The sequence below is a fragment of the Canis lupus genome, chromosome 6, assembly GCF_048164855.1.
Source record: "Canis lupus baileyi chromosome 6, mCanLup2.hap1, whole genome shotgun sequence".
Classification (NCBI taxonomy): Eukaryota; Metazoa; Chordata; class Mammalia; order Carnivora; family Canidae; genus Canis; species Canis lupus.
The window spans coordinates 62,713,542-62,731,109 of record NC_132843.1 but is presented as its reverse complement, the minus strand read 5'-3'; the positions used below and the strand labels follow the sequence as shown (position 1 = coordinate 62,731,109).

Sequence of the window (17,568 nt, the reverse complement as noted above, 5' to 3'; positions counted from 1 at the left end):
AGTCACACAGAGAGAAAGAGAGGCAGAGACACAGGCAGAGGGAGAAGCAGGCTCCACGCACTGGGAGCCCGACGTGGGATTCGATCCCGGGTCTCCATGATCACGCCCTGGGCCAAAGGCAGGCGCTAAACCGCTGCGCCATCCAGGGATCCCGAAAGTTCATATTTTAATACTGAACACCATGCTTTCTAAATTCCTCCATGAAGGACACTTACAAGACTCTAATAATCCTAAAATCTATTTAGCAGAGTCACTAGAAATTGTTTGAGATTTGAGAAAAAGAAAAACTTGTTAATTCCTTCAGTTCACTCAAAGGCATACAAAATGGCAAAAGACAAAATATTCAATACATTATGCACTGTGATTTATTTAAATACTCATTATTGTTTGCTGTAAGCTTGAAAGAAAAGGTTTTACTTTTTTGGAATATAATTTATAAGTGGATCAATTTTTTCATTTTTTTTTCAGTTCCCAATCAGTGTGTGGTACAATATCTCCTTCCTTGATTATCAGTTGGCCTTTGGATTGGTACCTGCCAATTGTGTCGAACCTTCTTCTTCTTCTCTTTTTTTTTTTAAGATTTATGTATTTATTTATTTATTCGTGAGAAACACAGAGAGGCAGAGACACAGATAGAGGGAGGGTATCTACTCCCTGTGAGGAGCCTGATACGGGACTTGATTCCGGATCCCAGGATCATACCCTGAGCTGAAGGCATACATTCAACCAATAAGCCACCCAGACGTCCCTGTGTCGAACCTTCAGAAATAAACACATGGAGATTTGGAAAGAGCTGTACGGAATGTAATATTAGTTAACTTTAGCATGCCATCTGCAGCTTTGAAACCCAGTATATTTCGTAGATCCCAGACACTGGAGCTCTAAAGTTGAATGCTGTATGATTTTTGCCCTCAAGGAGTCCTCAGTCCAGTGGAGAATCACAAACAAGCATTGAAGATAAAAATCTAAGAGCGATAAAGAGGAATGTGGTAAATTGCCATTGAAACACTGATGAAATAGCATTTTACCCTGAAAGGGAGGTTGGTGAAGGCCAGTCTCTTGGAAAGAAGGTTATAATCTAAGCAGAATCTTGAAGCATGTGTTGGAAGGTGGAGAGAGGGGTAGAGGAAGGTGCTTTAGGCAGGGGGGGGGCATGGACAGAGGTGTGCAGGGTGAAAGCATGTGCTACTTCTGCACAGTGGTGAGGGGAGGGTGGCTGGAGCAAGAGATCTTTCGAGTGAAGGGTATCTGTGTACAAGTTGTACAGTTTGGACTTTATCCCTGGAGATAGAAATCTTCAGAGAAAAGAGCATAATCAGATCAAAGTGCCATCTGGGATTTTATGGTGAGGAATCCAGGCTTTTGTTAAATGCTCATAAACCAACCTGAATGTAGAAATGGATACATATACTGATTTGTACCTTTGGATAATGGATTGGTACAAGCCAATTATTCTGTGGAGATTAAGAAAGTTCTTAGTAACTAAAACCCTTTGCCCTGGGATATGTGAAGAGCAGTCTAAAACTTACCAGGTTTAGCATGTGTCTCACAAATACCAGCTTGAGCAAAATTAGACCTTTCAATGGTCAGAACTTCTCTTTTCAGAGCAGCTACAGTGGCATTAGAAGACCCAGGTGTGAGTTTCAGGCTCTTATTACAGCTACCAGGCCAGCTGTGCACTCTTCAACAAGACTCGCCTTCTTTGAGTCTCAATTGTTTTACCTATAAAATGGGGGAGACAATTATGCCTACTTATCTCAGAGGCTTTTGGAATTAAATGAGCTAAAGTAATTAGTTAAAGGAGCTAAATATAAGCAGAATTTTGGAAATCGTAAAGTATCACATACAAAAAAAGTTTGGGATTATGGTTATACCATCACAAGTGCAAGTCCTTGTGATTATCATACTAATAACGAAAACAATTATTTATTGAAAATTTGTTTTGTGGCAGCAGCATTCTACGTTTTTTTTTACAAATGTGATCTCATCTAACCCTCATAACAATCCTGTAAGGGAGGTTTTTATAGAGAAGGAAACTGAGGCTTGGCAAGATTTAGAATTCTTGAGCATTAGCGCCAGAAGTCAGATCCATGCTTTCTGGACCACAAGCTTATGCTCTTCACCACTACTTCTCAATCAGCCCTTAAAAAATGCTTACGTCTTGCTTTAAAGTCTGGGGAACCGACAAGAGATCATCAATACATGGTAATAGCAGAATTACTAAGCTAAAGTTTGTGAGTGTTCTTTCCCCCTTTCAGAACTAGGAATTCTAGAGATGGGAATAGAAAAATGTGACCCTTTGCCCTTTATTCCATCTAAGAAGAGCTATTATTGTTGACTATGTATATAATATGCTATAAATTTTGTTGTCAAAATATGTCAAAATATGACTCAAGGAAGAGTCAATATGGAAGTCATTTTCTCAAGGAGGCAAAAACCATACAATCTTGCAAATCGTGTTTCCTATATTTTGTCTTTCATGGACAACATAGCTTAAGAATAACAGAGCACAGGGAACCTGGAATGCTTATTCCCAGTCCCCTTCTCCAATATCTAAAGATCCAGGTTCCTTTAAAGAGTGAGTAGAGAAGGGATCGTTTGTCTCTTTCAGGTCCATGAGATACTGAGGAAACTAAAAAAAGTACAGCTGTTTTCCAGCCTGTGTCTGAGCATTCAAACACATTATATAGACTGAGTTTTTACTATAGTGGTGTTGAAGCTTTAAAACAAGGAATACAAATAGTTATATTTTAGATACAGATCTATTAGAAGCCCTGGCTTGGTTCATTCACAGGGTTAAATTGAATCCAGTATCTGTTGTTTGTTAATGCAAGTCTTGTTGCATCTCCTAGGGATAATCTCAATGGCTTCTATCCCATCTTTTTCTAAAATGGGTGTTGAGGCTCTATCAGTGACCCTGGGGACTGGAACAGATGTAGGTCTCAACCAACCATGGTTTCTGCTGCTAAGCAGTAGATGGCAGAATTGAGCTTGACTTTTGTGATCCTTCTCACCTGTCTTCATTGGTGAGGTTGAAGTATTCTCAAGCAACTCCCTAAAATAGTTTTTTTATTATTTAATCAAAAGTAATTTGATTGTCTTTTTATTCTACTGGAATCTCATATATTGCATGCTGTACGATGCTTTTTTAAAAAGCTTACAGTAACTCTAGTAGATTTCTACTTCTCACTTGGAGTTTTTCTACTCTAACAATGGCACTATCCTCATTTTTATACTTTTTCTTCTGTCCATTATCACTAAAATTTTCTATTTACCTTCTCCTTCTTCTTGTAGTAAATCTAAAGATGAATAGCAGATTATTTTCTTTATAGCCTTCCAATCATTCAGAGAGCTCTACTGGTCCTAAGACTATAATGAAAACTCCTGCCTCCACGATATGTGAAAACTAAAATATACTCTGTTGAAGGAGGAAGGATCCTTTTGATATAAATGTGGTTTTGAGAAAGCTAGTGTTTTAAAAGACCCACAACTTGAAGCCAAGGAGAGACCCTGGGCTTCAACTATAGGAGTTGAGTGAGGAAGAAGAAATAGAACTTTGCTAAAACAGAAATCTGAAAGCCAGATATTTGGTAAGAGTACCATGGAAAAAGCCAGAAGTCAGTCTGGTCAGTTTTGTTAGGAAAGGCTGGAAAGACTATACCCAAGACCTATTTCTTCAAAAGAATTTATATGATGAAATCCAAAATTAACACCAAAATCATTCCACTGCTCACCTACCACCAACCTTCCTTCCTTTTTTTCTCCCTCTTTCTTCCTCTTCATAAATATACGTATATATACGTATGTATGCCAAGAGGGACACATGAGATATTAGAACTTAGTATATGCTCCTCATGTTTCCCTTTCTAACAGGAAAAGTTATCTGCCACCAAGCAAGCATGCTGCATGTCTATACTAAATTATAGTTGAGAGGGACCCTTCATACATGCTGCCTTATCTGTCTTTCCTTCTGTCCTATTGAGGCAGGCAGTTGTTTGGTCTCATTTTTCAGATAATGAAGCCGAGGCCCAGAATTCCAGGTTGACTCATCAAAAGTTTCACAACTGATAAATGGCTTGACTCCTGCCTGAGCTCTGTCTAGGTTCCCATACCCAACAGCCCACCACTGGTGTTTCTATTTGAATGTCTTGTTGACATTCCAAACTTCATGTGCAAAACAGAAGCTTTCATCTTTGTCCCCCTCTGCAGTGTCTTCCTGCTTCAGATTTTATCACTCAGTGAATCCCATTTCGTTAAACTGTTGCTCAACTCATAAACCCGGGAGCATTCCGGACTATGCCTTTCTTTCCTTTTACCCCCCATACCCAACCTATCACCAACTCCTCTGGATTCTATCTTTAAAATATATCTCTAATCCATCTTTACTGTGTCTACTCTAGTTTAATAGCAGATCCTCCTGCAGTTTTTTTAAAACTATTTAATCCTATTTCTGTCTTCCCACCACAGCAAGCATTCATAAAAATAAATTTCATCGTTATACTTAGAATCCTTTACTGCCTCGATATCTTCTTAGCATGCCCACAAGTCTCTTTGCAACCTGGGCCCGTTTTCATCTCTAACTTCCACCCCCCTTTTTGCCTGCCCTGTTCTGGCCCCGTGAACCTCTCTGCTGTTCAGACAGGCCAAGCTTGTTCCTACTTTAAAGTCTTCACTGTGCTGTTTTCTCTGATTGCAATCTTCTCCCCCAGCTCTTTGATACTCAGTTGCCTGGCTAACTCATGCACAACCTTCTGCTTAAAGGTCACTTCCTCAAGAGGGCTTTTCCCTAAACCTTCTCATTCAGTGCACATCCCTCCTGTATTTTAAAATTATACCTTGTGTTCTTTTCCTTATGTACTTATTATAATTGCAATTAAATATGTATTTTTTCATGTCCTATTAGCTCCAAGAAGGCAACTATTATGTCTGTTTTGCCCACTGCTATATCCATCTAACTATAGAGTTGGAAAGGTTTTGGCATAAGTAGGCACTCAATATATGTTTTTTGTAAGGAAGAAAACAAACAAACCAAATCCCAGAACCAGAGCTTCTAATTCTGAATTGAGGAACTTTCTCCCTGATGCTACTCTATCCCTTTGGGGGTCCATCTTCATATTTTTACTATTTCTTTTTTCAGTTTCACTTTTACAAATTTAAATTTTTATTACCCAAATAAAGCATTATTAACTCTTTTTATCATTAATATTCTCGAGTATTGTACCCAAATAAAGCATTATTAACTTTTTTTATCATTAATATTCTCAAGTATTGTATTAAACATTTGAAAATGACTATGTCCTGAAGGGTGGTTAAGTCAGTGAAGGGAATTTTTTTTTAAGATTTTATTTGTTTATTATAAGAGACAGACAGAGAGATGCAGAGACATAGGCAGAGGGAAAAGCAGGCTCCATGCAGGGAGCCCAATATAGGACTTGATCCTGTGACTCCAGGATCATGCCCTGAGCCAAAGGCAGATGCTCAACCGCTGAGCCACCCAGGCATCCCAGTAAAGGGAATTTGAAGTTCTTATTCTTAAAGCATTAAATTCTAGTCCATATTAGACATTTTCATCCTCCATGTCACCTAGTTAGCTAATTCTATATTTTCCTTTATTGCTTCATTCAAGTCTATACTTTTCGAAGACCTCCAGTTGGTCTTTCTACTAGTATCCACACAATTCAATTCTCTTCTTTTCAAATTACTTTTAATTTGGGGTTAAGAGAATCATTTTTTCCTTTAACCCAAAGCTATCATTTAGTAACCATTTATTAAGGAGAGGCTATGTAACAAACAAACAAACATACATCATCTCAATCTTTACAATAATTTTGGAATGCAGGTGTATTGTTTCTATTTGTATTAATTGCCTACTGCTGTGTAACAAAGCCCCCCAAAACTTAGCAGCTTAAAACAACACACTTTTACTTAACTCAGTTTCTGTGAAATGCAGGCATGGCTTAATTGGGTTCTCTGTTTCAAACTCTCACATGCTGGACTCAAGGTGTTGGCCAATGATGCTGTCATCTCAAGGATCATCTAGAGAAGGGTGCACTTCCAAGCTTCTGGTAGATTGTACTTCCACCTTACATGGCTATTAGCAGGCCTCAGATTCTCACTGGCTATTGGTTATAAGGAGAGGGGGATAAAGAAAGAGAGGCAGAGAGACAGAAGGAGAAGGAGAAAGAGGATGAATATGGGAGTTATAGTCTATAACCTAATGTTGCGAGTTATATATCATGACTTTTGCTATATTCTATATTCATTCATTAGAAGCAATACACTAGGTCCAACCCATGAGGAGAGGAGACTACACCAGGGTATGAATACTAGGAATTCATCACTATTGGCTATCTTAGAGGTTGCCTACTGCACATTGGAGAGAGAGAGAGAGAGAGAGAGAGAAGTTAATAGTGAAACTGGGAGTCAGACCCAAGTATGCTTGACCCAGAGTCCACATTCTTTCCATTGTATTTTGAGGCCATATGATGTACAAATGATTGTTGATGAAGACTATTCTAACATCACAAGTTGGTGCTATAAAATAGAACCAGGAAATTTTTATACTCATAGACTAAACTGCTAGACTTGGCCATTCATTTAACAATAGCCTACATTTGTTCTGAAGAAATGTCTAGTTTGGATCATTAGCATAGTAGAGAATCATGAGCAACAATGCAGAGAGCACAGCCTGAGAGCAGGGATATGACATGCATGAAAGACATGTAATTATCACTGCAGAATCACAGGAACGTTGATATGGCTTCTATCCAGATAATTACTGTTGAGAAGGAAAAAATTTTTCTCTACCCTTTAGATTCTTAGGCTGAGAAATCCACATAAGACAGATTAACAGGAGAAAAACACATTTAATTCCATACATATGGGAGCCAGCCCCGTAAAAATATGATATACATAGCAAACAGGCAATTGAGGTGTATATGGTATCCTGAGCTCAGGAGAAGGGGATAGAAGTCTGAAACTTCAAAGGGAAGGAAGACAATTTATAGAAAAATGGTAAGAGCAAGAGTTTGGTAAAAAAAAAAAAAAAAAAAGGTTTGCCGTGCTGTGCAGAGACAATGGGATCACAGAGAGAATTTGATCTCCCGGCCCTTCCAAGCTTTCCCCCAGCTTACCAAACTTAGTGTATACTCTATAGTTATCTCTGCCAATAGTTCTTTTCCTGGACCAGACCCTCTTCTAAAGTCTTTTAGGCAGTTAAGGGGAAAGTAAAAAAGCTCTTACGGAGTCTTTTGGGTCTTGGTTGACTTTGGCTCAAAGTAATCCACATGCCAAAGTGGCACATTTTGCGGAAGCTCATTCTGAACCCCTTCAATGGTAAATTTAGTCAAAGAATTATTAGCCCAAGTATTCAAGATCTAATAGTTTCACAGATTCCTGCTTGGTTGAGAAATATGTCTCCTAGGTCTAAGATTATTTCTTTTATTTCTATTTCTTCTGTTTAATTTTTGAGTACTGTTCATGGTGTATTTTCTGTACCCCAAGTTTGGGAATAACTAATAAAGAAAAGTCACTCTCACATAATTCATTCTTACCTTAAAAAAATATTTTTTAGATTTGCTCAGGTAGACAAAGGTTGATTTAAAAAACTCTTGTATACTGAGGACCAGATGGGACAGCAAATGGCAGGCAGACTGATCTCCATCTCTTATCTGCCTCTAATTTCTGTTTTGTTGCCACTACCCCCAGTGGCTCTGGAGGGGGTAATCTGCCAAGCTCTTCTTCCCAGAGGTATTTATGGCTTGAACTCCAGACACGAAAAGACTTTAGATGCTGTAGAAGTTATTCTTCATATCATAAAGCTAGTCCATAGTTGCAGGTTTATGTCTGGCTATAAGAAGGACTTGCTGAAATAAAATGGACATGGCATTGTTTGATGTCAACTAGATGGTCATGGATTGTCATGTACAATCTGGGCATCCTGTTCTTTGGATTCTGGGGAAAGAATCCTAATAGGTCAGCTTTTTTTTTTTTTTCACAGAGTTTCTCCTATTTTTTAGAACAAAAGTGACAAAAAAGGAAGTTTACATTTTTAAGATGAATGATTTTTCTCTACAAACAAAAGCACTTGGAAAAATATGCTACTTAGAATGTGTAGATTCTGAAGGTTTTTGAAGCTTCTTTGAATTCGTTACAGGTCACAGAATATAAGTCACTCACCATGAAATGTGGAGAACAGTTTGGTCCTCATAATAACCCTTCAAAGCCATCCTCTCAATGTCAAACTGCAAAGAAACTGCTCTTATCAGATCCACTGAATGGTTTTTAGATCATAGAAATAGAAAAAATGGCAAAGATTTCATGCTAATCTTCTATTTAAATCACATCTGGAAGAGATAGCTTATGTGTAAGTGAAAAGAAAATTAGTGCCTTTTTCCAATAAGTGCCAAGGTGCACGAACCCTTTATTAGTAGTGAAGACCAGAGAAACAGAATAACCATAGCCAGCTTGATGACAGGTAACCAGCCCTGTGTAATTTGGCTTTCTTTGAATTTTCCTTTCACATAACTGCTTCTAAAAAGCACCCCAGCAACTGAGCAGCTAAATTGCCAGTCCCTTTCTTTCTTGGACAAGAATGACTTCTGATTCATGTGACAATCATGAATAATAAGGGAACACACTAAGCATACTTAACTCCCATGAGGGCACTTTATCAAATAGCTTTACAGGTCACGATTAAGTTGGGTCAAAGAACATTTTTTCTTGCTCTGCTCAGTGAATATTCAGTGGTATATGAGATACAGTTAGCTGACGGGCAGTGGAGCTTGTGTAATTCTCAGTGTTGACCCTAATATAATTTATATCTCCAAAAGTCCAGAACTCCCCTACTGACCGGAGTTCTTTAAAGACCTAAGTCACACTGGAAAACCTATGGTGTCTGATCCATCCAGTTAGAAGGTATGCATATACGTCTCACATATGAATTCAAAGAAGCTTCAAAAAACTTCAGAATCTACACACACACACACACAGACACACACACACACAATCAAATGAGAAATACTGGTGTTGTATTAACATAACACTTACATGACTCACTGAAACTCCCTAATGAATTTTAAAACAGGAAGGGAGTTTGGACATAAAGCTAAAACTGGTCATGTTTATGAATACATTATCTGATTAATTCCAGAGTATTTAGGTGAAACTTCAGCCTGCTAATTAGTGGTGGGGCCCAGTTGGACTCAGCAGACTTCTTAGTTATGGGTACAGAAATGACCTGTGGATGATTCAAGCAGAAAAGAGATTTATTTAGAAGATACCGTTTAGCTCACAACACCTTCAGAAAGGCTGGAGAACTAGGATCAGAAAGGGTTGGAAGCAGGTGACACTGGGCAGCAGACATCATCATGCTTCCCAACCAGTCATGTGAGGTGGCATCTGGACTCTGTGGGATATGTGAAGCTCCCTTTTCCCTTGGAAAACTGGGTTTCAGTCTGGTCTTCCTCTGCCACCAACATGATCTCTGCTTGTCAGTGTCCTCATTTGAAATGTGATTGGGGAAACTGAGGTTACCAGGGGCTTGGGGAAGTATCTAGCTTTGTACAAAGGGACATTCTTTAAATACATAAAGGGTTTAGATGATGGGAGATCAAAACATTGACCAATGTCCACTGTATCAGGTGTCTTGTGTTATAGTTTGCCAGAGCATATTAAAGCCCCCTCCAGGGATACCTGGGTGGCTCAGTGGCTGAGCATCTGGCTTCAGATGTGTGTGATCCCAGGGGTGTGATCCCGGGGCCCTGGGATAGAATCCCGCATCAGGTTCCCCACAGGACCCTGCTTCTCCCTCTGCCTATGTCTCTGCTTCTCTCTGTGTCTCTCCTGAATGAATAAATAAATAAATAAAAGCTTTAAAAAAAAACTCAATCCATACTTTTATAATAGTTCAACAAAACTTATTGCACCACTAGAGGGTAAAACCACGACTTTGGTAATCTCTATCCTTCAGGATTTCACAGGTTGTCAAAGCTGTACAGATAAAATTATAATAAAAACAGGAAGAACATAGTAACCCACTGTCTTCGTCCATTTGGACTGCTTTAACAGAATACCACAGGCTGGATGGCTTATATAGCAAACACTCCATGGTAGTGAAGGCTAGGAAGTTCAAGATCAAGGTGACTGCATAACCGGTGTCTGGTGAGGGCCACTTCCAGGTTCACAGAGGACATCTTTTCCTCATCCTGTATGCTCACAATGCAAAAGGAGCCCAGGAACCCTCTGGGGATCTCTTTTACAAGGGTGCTAATCTCATTCATGAATGCTCCATCCTTATGACCTAATCATCTCTCAAAGACCCCATCCTCTGTCAATGTCATTGCAGTGGGGGTTAGGATTTAACATATGATTTGGGGATGGGGGGGACAAACATTTGGTCTATAGCATATTGATATGAGCAAATGTCTGAAGAAATTTGTCTCCAATGTAGTAAATAAACTATATTCTTCCTGCTACCCAGGAAATTAAATAATTCTAGAATAATTTAATGGGCTAAAGTCAATTATTTAGTTATTTGTCTGCTTGGTGGTAGTTTAGAAGTTTTCCTAACAAAAAGAAAACAAAACTGGAGGGACAGATTATATTATATCCTTACTGGGAATAAACTCATTTTTGTCTCCAGTAGGAATAAACTTCACTAATTCCTTTTCTTCTTGTCCAAAGCACATTTAAAAAGCCAGAATACTTAAAAAAAAAAAGAAAAAAAAAAGCCAGAATACTGGCTTGTGCTGAATTTAACTTGGTTTAAAAATACTACAAATTTGGGCTTGGTTAATTCTCATTATGAAGTTCAATAATAAAGGTAAAAAGCAACTCTCTTTTTTTTCTGTACAAAAATATAGGCATCATAAAGTTTTTATCAGTTGTGGTCTTTGCGCAGACAAGCTTATTAGGAATAATTTAGAAATAAGATGAGACACGTTTTTAATACACTGAAAGGAAAAGCATTTTATTTACTTAAGACTGATCCATGGGAAAATTGTGAAAGGAAGTTTGTTTCTGGTGCCAGTGCCCAGCCACCCACCCTCACTTATAAGAGTTTTCACTCCCACCAGGCGCCACTTTCCAGTGCCCTGTGTTGTGGGCCTGACCACAGTAGCTCCAGCAGTCTCTCTCTTATGCAGTGTTTGCTGCTGTTGCTACCATCATTTTTATTTAACCAATTCCACATTATCTCTCCTGAGTTGGGCTTAAAGTGGCATTTAGCTGGATTGATAAACATAACAATTTTGTAATAAATACAAAGAGGGGACAGGGGGAAATTCTTAAGTGATTATGCTCAGTGCTATTTCTTCTGTCTTCTGATAATAATAGTTACCATTCCTGAATGTTTTGACAGCTTGCAAAACCCTTTATGATTCTTATGCCAACTTCTATGGAAAAGAATTATCATTGGTGTTCCCATCATACAGATTCATGAACATTACAGGGTTTCTTTAAAATCACATATTTGTTGCTGGGTTTTAAATGTAGGATCACAAAGTGGTGTATTTTCATTGAGGGATAATTTCATTTCTGAGAACTCTGGTGCTTTTCCTCAAATGTAAGATTATTCATGATAAACTCTATAAGAGTCTGTATATTCTTTTTTCTTTCCCTGGTTTTTAAGTCTCTCCTTCATTTTTTACTTTCAGTATCTCTCTTCCCATTTACTTGCATTTTCTCTTATTTTATAATTGTTTTCCTTGGTATATATCATAGGATATGATGAGCCAGATTTGAAGTAGCTGTTGGCAGATCAATTTAGTTTTTATAAATAGGCAGTGCCCTGTATGTCCTGGATACAAAACAAAAACAAAAACAAAACAAAAACAAAAACAAAACACAAAAAAAATCCACAAAACAAAGCAAAACAAAACAAAAATAACACACGACAAAAAAAAAAAAAATATCCTAGCCTATGCAATAAGTACTAAGGAACAGGATGTATTACCAATTTCCTGGGCTGCTTTAACAAATTACTACAAATTGGGAGCTTAAAAACAACAGAAATTAATTCTCACAGTTTTGGAGGCTAGAAGTTTTAAATCAGGGTGTTATCAGGGCCATGCTCCCTCTAAAGGCTCTAGAGAAGTCTTTGCTTGCTTCTTCCTAGCATCTGGTGGTTGCTGGCAGTCCTTGGCATTCTTTGGCTTGTAGATGCATCCCTGCAATCTCTGCCTCCATTGTCACATGGCCCTGTATGTGTCTGTTCTGTGTCACCTCTCCTCTTGTAAGGACACCAGCCATTTTGGATTAAAGGCCCACTCTACTACAGGAAGACCTCATTTTAATGTAATTAATTGTATCTGCAATTACATCTCTTTTCAAATAAGTTCTGAGATTCCGGAGGTTGGGACTTCACCATGTCTTTTTGGTGGGGTGGGTGGGGGACACACAATTTAACCCAGAACAGGCTGCTAGCAATTTAGTTAACCTTAATTTTCCTTCTTATTCCTTAAGGCTTTGAGTGCATGCTGCCATTTTTTTAAAAACACACTTATGAAAATTAGCCATAAAATACAATTATCTTCATATTGGAAAAAATAAGTGGGCTCTTGAAAAATATTTAATTAGTATCTACTTATGCCTGGAGCTAGGTATTGTGGGGGAAGATACAAAGGAAATAAAATTGCATCAACATCACTGGACAAGTGGTTAGAAATGCAGATTCTCAGGATTCACCTGAAGAATCAGAATCTGCATTTTAGCAGGCACCCCAGGGTGTAACAAAGATCAAACCCCCCACCCCCACCCCTCACCACCAGGGCAGTGATTCTTAAACTCTGTTGCATATTAGAATCACCTGGGGATCTCTGAGATAATCCTAATGTTCAGGATGCACCCCATGAAAATTAAATAGAAATTTCTGGGACTAAGATCTAGGCAACAGTATTAAAAACCAAAACAAACTCATGTGACTCCAATTTAAAGCCATAACATTGCTTCTCAAACTTTCAGGTATGTACAGATCACCTGGGGCTCTTGCTAAAATGCAGATTCTGATCCATTAGGTCTGGGGTAAAGCCTGAGAATCTGCATTTCCAACCAGCTACCAGATGATACTGGTACAATTTTATGTCTCTTGTTTCCTCAGCAGTGCTTAACTCCAGGTACAAGTATATGCTAATGAAATAAATAATTTTAAAGGCAAAATCATCTAATTACAGAATTAGTAAATATTTCAGATGTGAAGGAAGAAATAGTCTCTAGCACTGTTTAATTTGTAAGTACTTCAAAGAGATTTTTTTCCTCCTTCAAACTTGAAGAAGGCAAAAACACTTCAAACAAGATATCTTTTGTTTTCTCAGGATTCTCTATGAGAAAATAGACTCAATAAAAGATAACAGCCTGGGTTGTTTTCCTGTTCCTCTTACACAGTTGCTTCGAGTTTCTTTATTAGGTTCCCTGGGTACAACACTCGGGGATCGTTCCCAGAGTGTATTAAGTTCCTGTGGAGTGATTATTTCATTACCACCCATGTACACAGACCAGTGGTTTGATAAACAATAGAGCACCTCAAACTCTTTATTAAGGTTCATGGCACTAATGCACTGTTTTCTGTTTCATTGGAAATATATCCCAGATTTGTGTGAGAGATGCCATTTGGGATAAGAGCTATACAATTTCTCAGTCTCTGATCAAAGTTTAAAGCACTTGAGTTGATTAAAAAGAATACTTCTTTAAAACAGAATCCATTGCAGACAATCACAGACTTTGGCGGGTATATTTGTTTTTAGACATTCTAGAGGTGAGAGCATAAACCTATAAAACTCTCCGTGGCGGTCATTTATTCTTACTTCCCTCACTCTCACTGCTCCAAACCTTCAGGTCTCCTCCCGTTTCTTCCCTCCACCTTGTTTTAAAGGTGCTTCTGCCTTAAATCTGCCTTCCATCAGGGATTATGTGATTCATATAGTTTTATAAGGCATCCAAACTTGATCTAATACTAGTCTACTCAGCCCTTGTGTTCAAATACAGTCCATGCTTTGTAGTCTCTTAGTTCTCCCCCTTCCTCTATATCTCCCTCCATCCCTGAAGGCATTCCTCTAAATTATTCTGTTTGTCTGGGTACTGACATCTGGTATTCTATTTGTTCTCGGTACTGAGCACAGAGCTTAAGTACACTGTGATGAATAAAACACACCACTCCCTGAAACCTTTCTGAGCTTTCCTTTCTACTGAACTCCACATGTACTTTGAGTGAGCACAATGTCATTTAGGATTAAATTGCTGTTTAATTTTTTCCTGTGAGTTATTTTTGAATTGCCAAGTAGTTCAAAGCCTTGTCGAGGATTTTGCATTGCATGGTATTTATGCAGAAAATGCATACCTGGACTCTGGGAAACGACAGGGGGAACCTGTCCTTCCTTTTGGGGTCACGGGAGGCTCATTGGAGAAGACAATGTTTAAGCTGAGTAGGATGAGCGGGAGGTAGTCAGGTGAAGAATGGAAGTGGGGAAAGCATAGTAGAGTGTCAAGTCCTGTTTCATATTCAAGAAGTGGTATCAGCAAAGAGAAGAAAAAGCATGGGGTGTCCAAAAAGTTGCCTGAGTAGTTCAGAATCACCAAACATTAACTACGAGAGGGTAGACCTGAAAAAGGAGGTGTACCATAAGGAGGATACAGGGGACAATACAAATATAGCCTGAATGTCAAATTGTGCTCTAGACACAAAATTTTATGGCAAGTAAGAGTAAGAGTTTGCTGGTTTTTCCAGCAACTTTACACAGCTAATAAAATGTCATGAGATAGCCCAGAGACCAGGGAGAGTCATGGTGGTATTCAAAGCAGAGATTGAATTGTGGGCTGATTTAGATGACCAGAGAGGAGAGCACAGCACCCTGGCCAGGAAGACAGCCAGAGCAAAGAAAGCCAGGGGCTTGTGGTCGTATGGGCCTGCCTGGTACAGGGATTTCTGCTCAGAGGTAAATGACATACAGATTTGCCTAATGATACATTGTCGTGGCTGAAGCAGGAACACAGAACCGGTGGCTGCTATTCAATTACTCATTTTCTAGAACACAAAATTATTTATTATGCCTGCATATCCCTTTTCTTGAGTCACTGAATACCTTTTCTCTATTTTTCATTAATAATCATCTAGTGCCGACATCAATTATATCCGTTTGCTGCCACATAGACCAAATACATTTTACTGAGAACGGTGAGTTATTTACTGAAATAACAAGGATCTTCCTTCTCTGTCATCATCTATTTGGGTCTCAGAAATAGCATCATGATCATTATTCTTACTCTGATGATTTCTTTTAGATATTTTAAAAGTTATTTTTATGTTCAAGGCCCTGTGTAAGTGCTTTTTAAGTTGTAAGAGACCCAAAGCATTTCTGTATGTGTAGCATCCTTTCCTTCTTCAGAAATAATCTCTCTCGGGTCTGTGTGTGTATATGTTTGGGGGACCAGTACTTCTTCATTTTAAGGCCATGTAGTCCATTCTATTCTTCCACATAACCTGCCCCTCCTTCCCCATAGGATTTGCCATCTCGGTAGCCATGGTCTAGATGAATCCATAGTGACTGGTGGGCACATGTCCCAGATGGACTGAGCCATTTCAGGGCTTAGACTCTTGCCAGAGTGTTTGGAAAAGAAGTACTTTCCTTTTGGAGGGGTTCTTGGGTGTAGGAGCCATTTAAATCTGAAGCTGACCAGACCAACTGGCTATTACGAGACTTTCCTAACAGTGACATCAACACATAGGAAAGCACACCCAAGAGAAGGAGTGGGAGCAACAGCATCTTCAAGACATTAAATTCTGAAGCCAGCCATTGCTGAAGGGAATATCCTGCTGGGCCTTTTGGTTATATGACCCAACACATTGCTGTTTGTTCTTGTTCAGCTAGTTTGAGTTAGGCTTTTGTTCCTGGTCAGGGAAATAGTCATAGACTTTTTTTTTTTTTTTTTTAATAAAACCTCCTGTTTTTAACCACCAGTATTTCCAAGGATGTTTGCTGGTGAAACGATGTGAGTAAATTTAAAATAGAATCCCTTTCTGCCTGCACCCTGCTTCTGCCAGAATTCTTCTAGGACTCCCAGGAGTGATCAAGGGTTTGAGGCACTCTCTCAATCCACACCCCAGCCGACACAGCATCCTGGCTCTTTTCATTTGAAACTGGTGAGCAAATCCTTTCCACCACCAGATGGGAAGCCTGCTGGTACCAAAAACAGTTTTGCTCAATTATATTCAGGGTTGAAATTGATGAAATGGCCCCCTCCGGTGGTTAGAGCAGCTGCTTTGTTCTCCTTGAAGAGGCTTCCTTAGGTAGGAGACCTAAAATAAATCTGTCGGACTCAGAGTCCACGGTCTCCTAATACTTACCGTGTTGGTAAAAACTGTACAAACTAGGGGCACCTGGGTGGCTCGGTCAGTTAAATGTCTGGCTTCAGCTGGGGTTGTGATCCCAGGGTCCTGGGATCCAGCCCCGCCTTGGGCTCCCTTGCTCAGCAGGGAGCCTGTTTCTCCCTCTCCCTCTGCTGCTCCCCCTGCTTGTGCTCTCTCACTCTCTCTGTCAAATAAATAAATAAACAAAATCTTTTAAAACAAACAAAAAACTGTACAGACTAGAAGGCAGTGACTAGAAGGCAGTGACAACTTAGGTGACCACCTGAGTTCAAGAAATCCCCAGTTTGAACAACTTCTAAATATAGGACAGAGTTCTTGGGGGTGTTAATTTTATACTCCTTCACAAGGGGAAGCTCATGAAGTAAGTTTTTCAGGAGTACACATGAAACAAGACAACCGTAACACAATAGACTAGCTAACCTATGGTCAGTCTCTGTCCTGCAGAGGGCAAGATGAAAATGGAGGTACTATCACAGAAGATCAAAAAATATAGGCTCCTTGAAGTCCTTACACATCTGGTCCAAATGCTTCCTGGCTTGTTTTTCAATCAGCTGATGTGAATGACAAGATATAAATAATCAGGCGACCAGCATGCCTTGCACTAGAGAGAGATGACCTTTCTGTTCACCGTACATCTATTCTAGTATTCTCTAGGGAAGCCACCTGGAATTAGAAGGGGTTGACCCTGGACATTAAAAATAACTCTCCTTCTTTTCCCTCTTAAATTAAATGGCACTTAGTGATTCTACAATTATTGAGATAATTTTTAAAAAAATATTTTCAGAAATAAAATAACTTTTCATTTTGTTGTCAGATTAGCAGGGCCCAACTCCTATAAAATTGCTTATTTGGTTTGAAGAAGTGATTTTATGGATGTCACTGCAGTGCGAGTTCTTGATCTTTTATTCCCTTTCTGGTTCTAAAATTTTGATCGACGTGTTGTTAATGGGGGAGATGCAACTCACACCAAATAGGCACCATTCATCTTTCTCTTTTGGAAATGGTTCCCTGGCTTTGAGATATCTGATTCTCCTGATACATCTGTCTGCCCTCTGCTGGCCCTTCATCTTCGCCAGCAGCTTAAACATCACTCACCCCAGTGCGCTGTCCTGGGCTCTCTGCTCAATACACACCCTCCCTCTAGGTGAGTCCATCCAACCTCACAGCTCTACTTCACCATTCATCCTGAGTCCTGACCTCCAGCCCTA

The 17,568-nt window shown here is 39.2% G+C and overlaps 1 long non-coding RNA gene across 2 annotated transcripts in view; it reads left to right on the top strand.

Annotated features, from left to right (window-relative positions):
• LOC140635760 (uncharacterized) overlaps nt 1-17,568 on the top strand; it is a 192,280-nt gene that overhangs the window by 147,863 nt on the left and 26,849 nt on the right. The window lies entirely within an intron of this gene.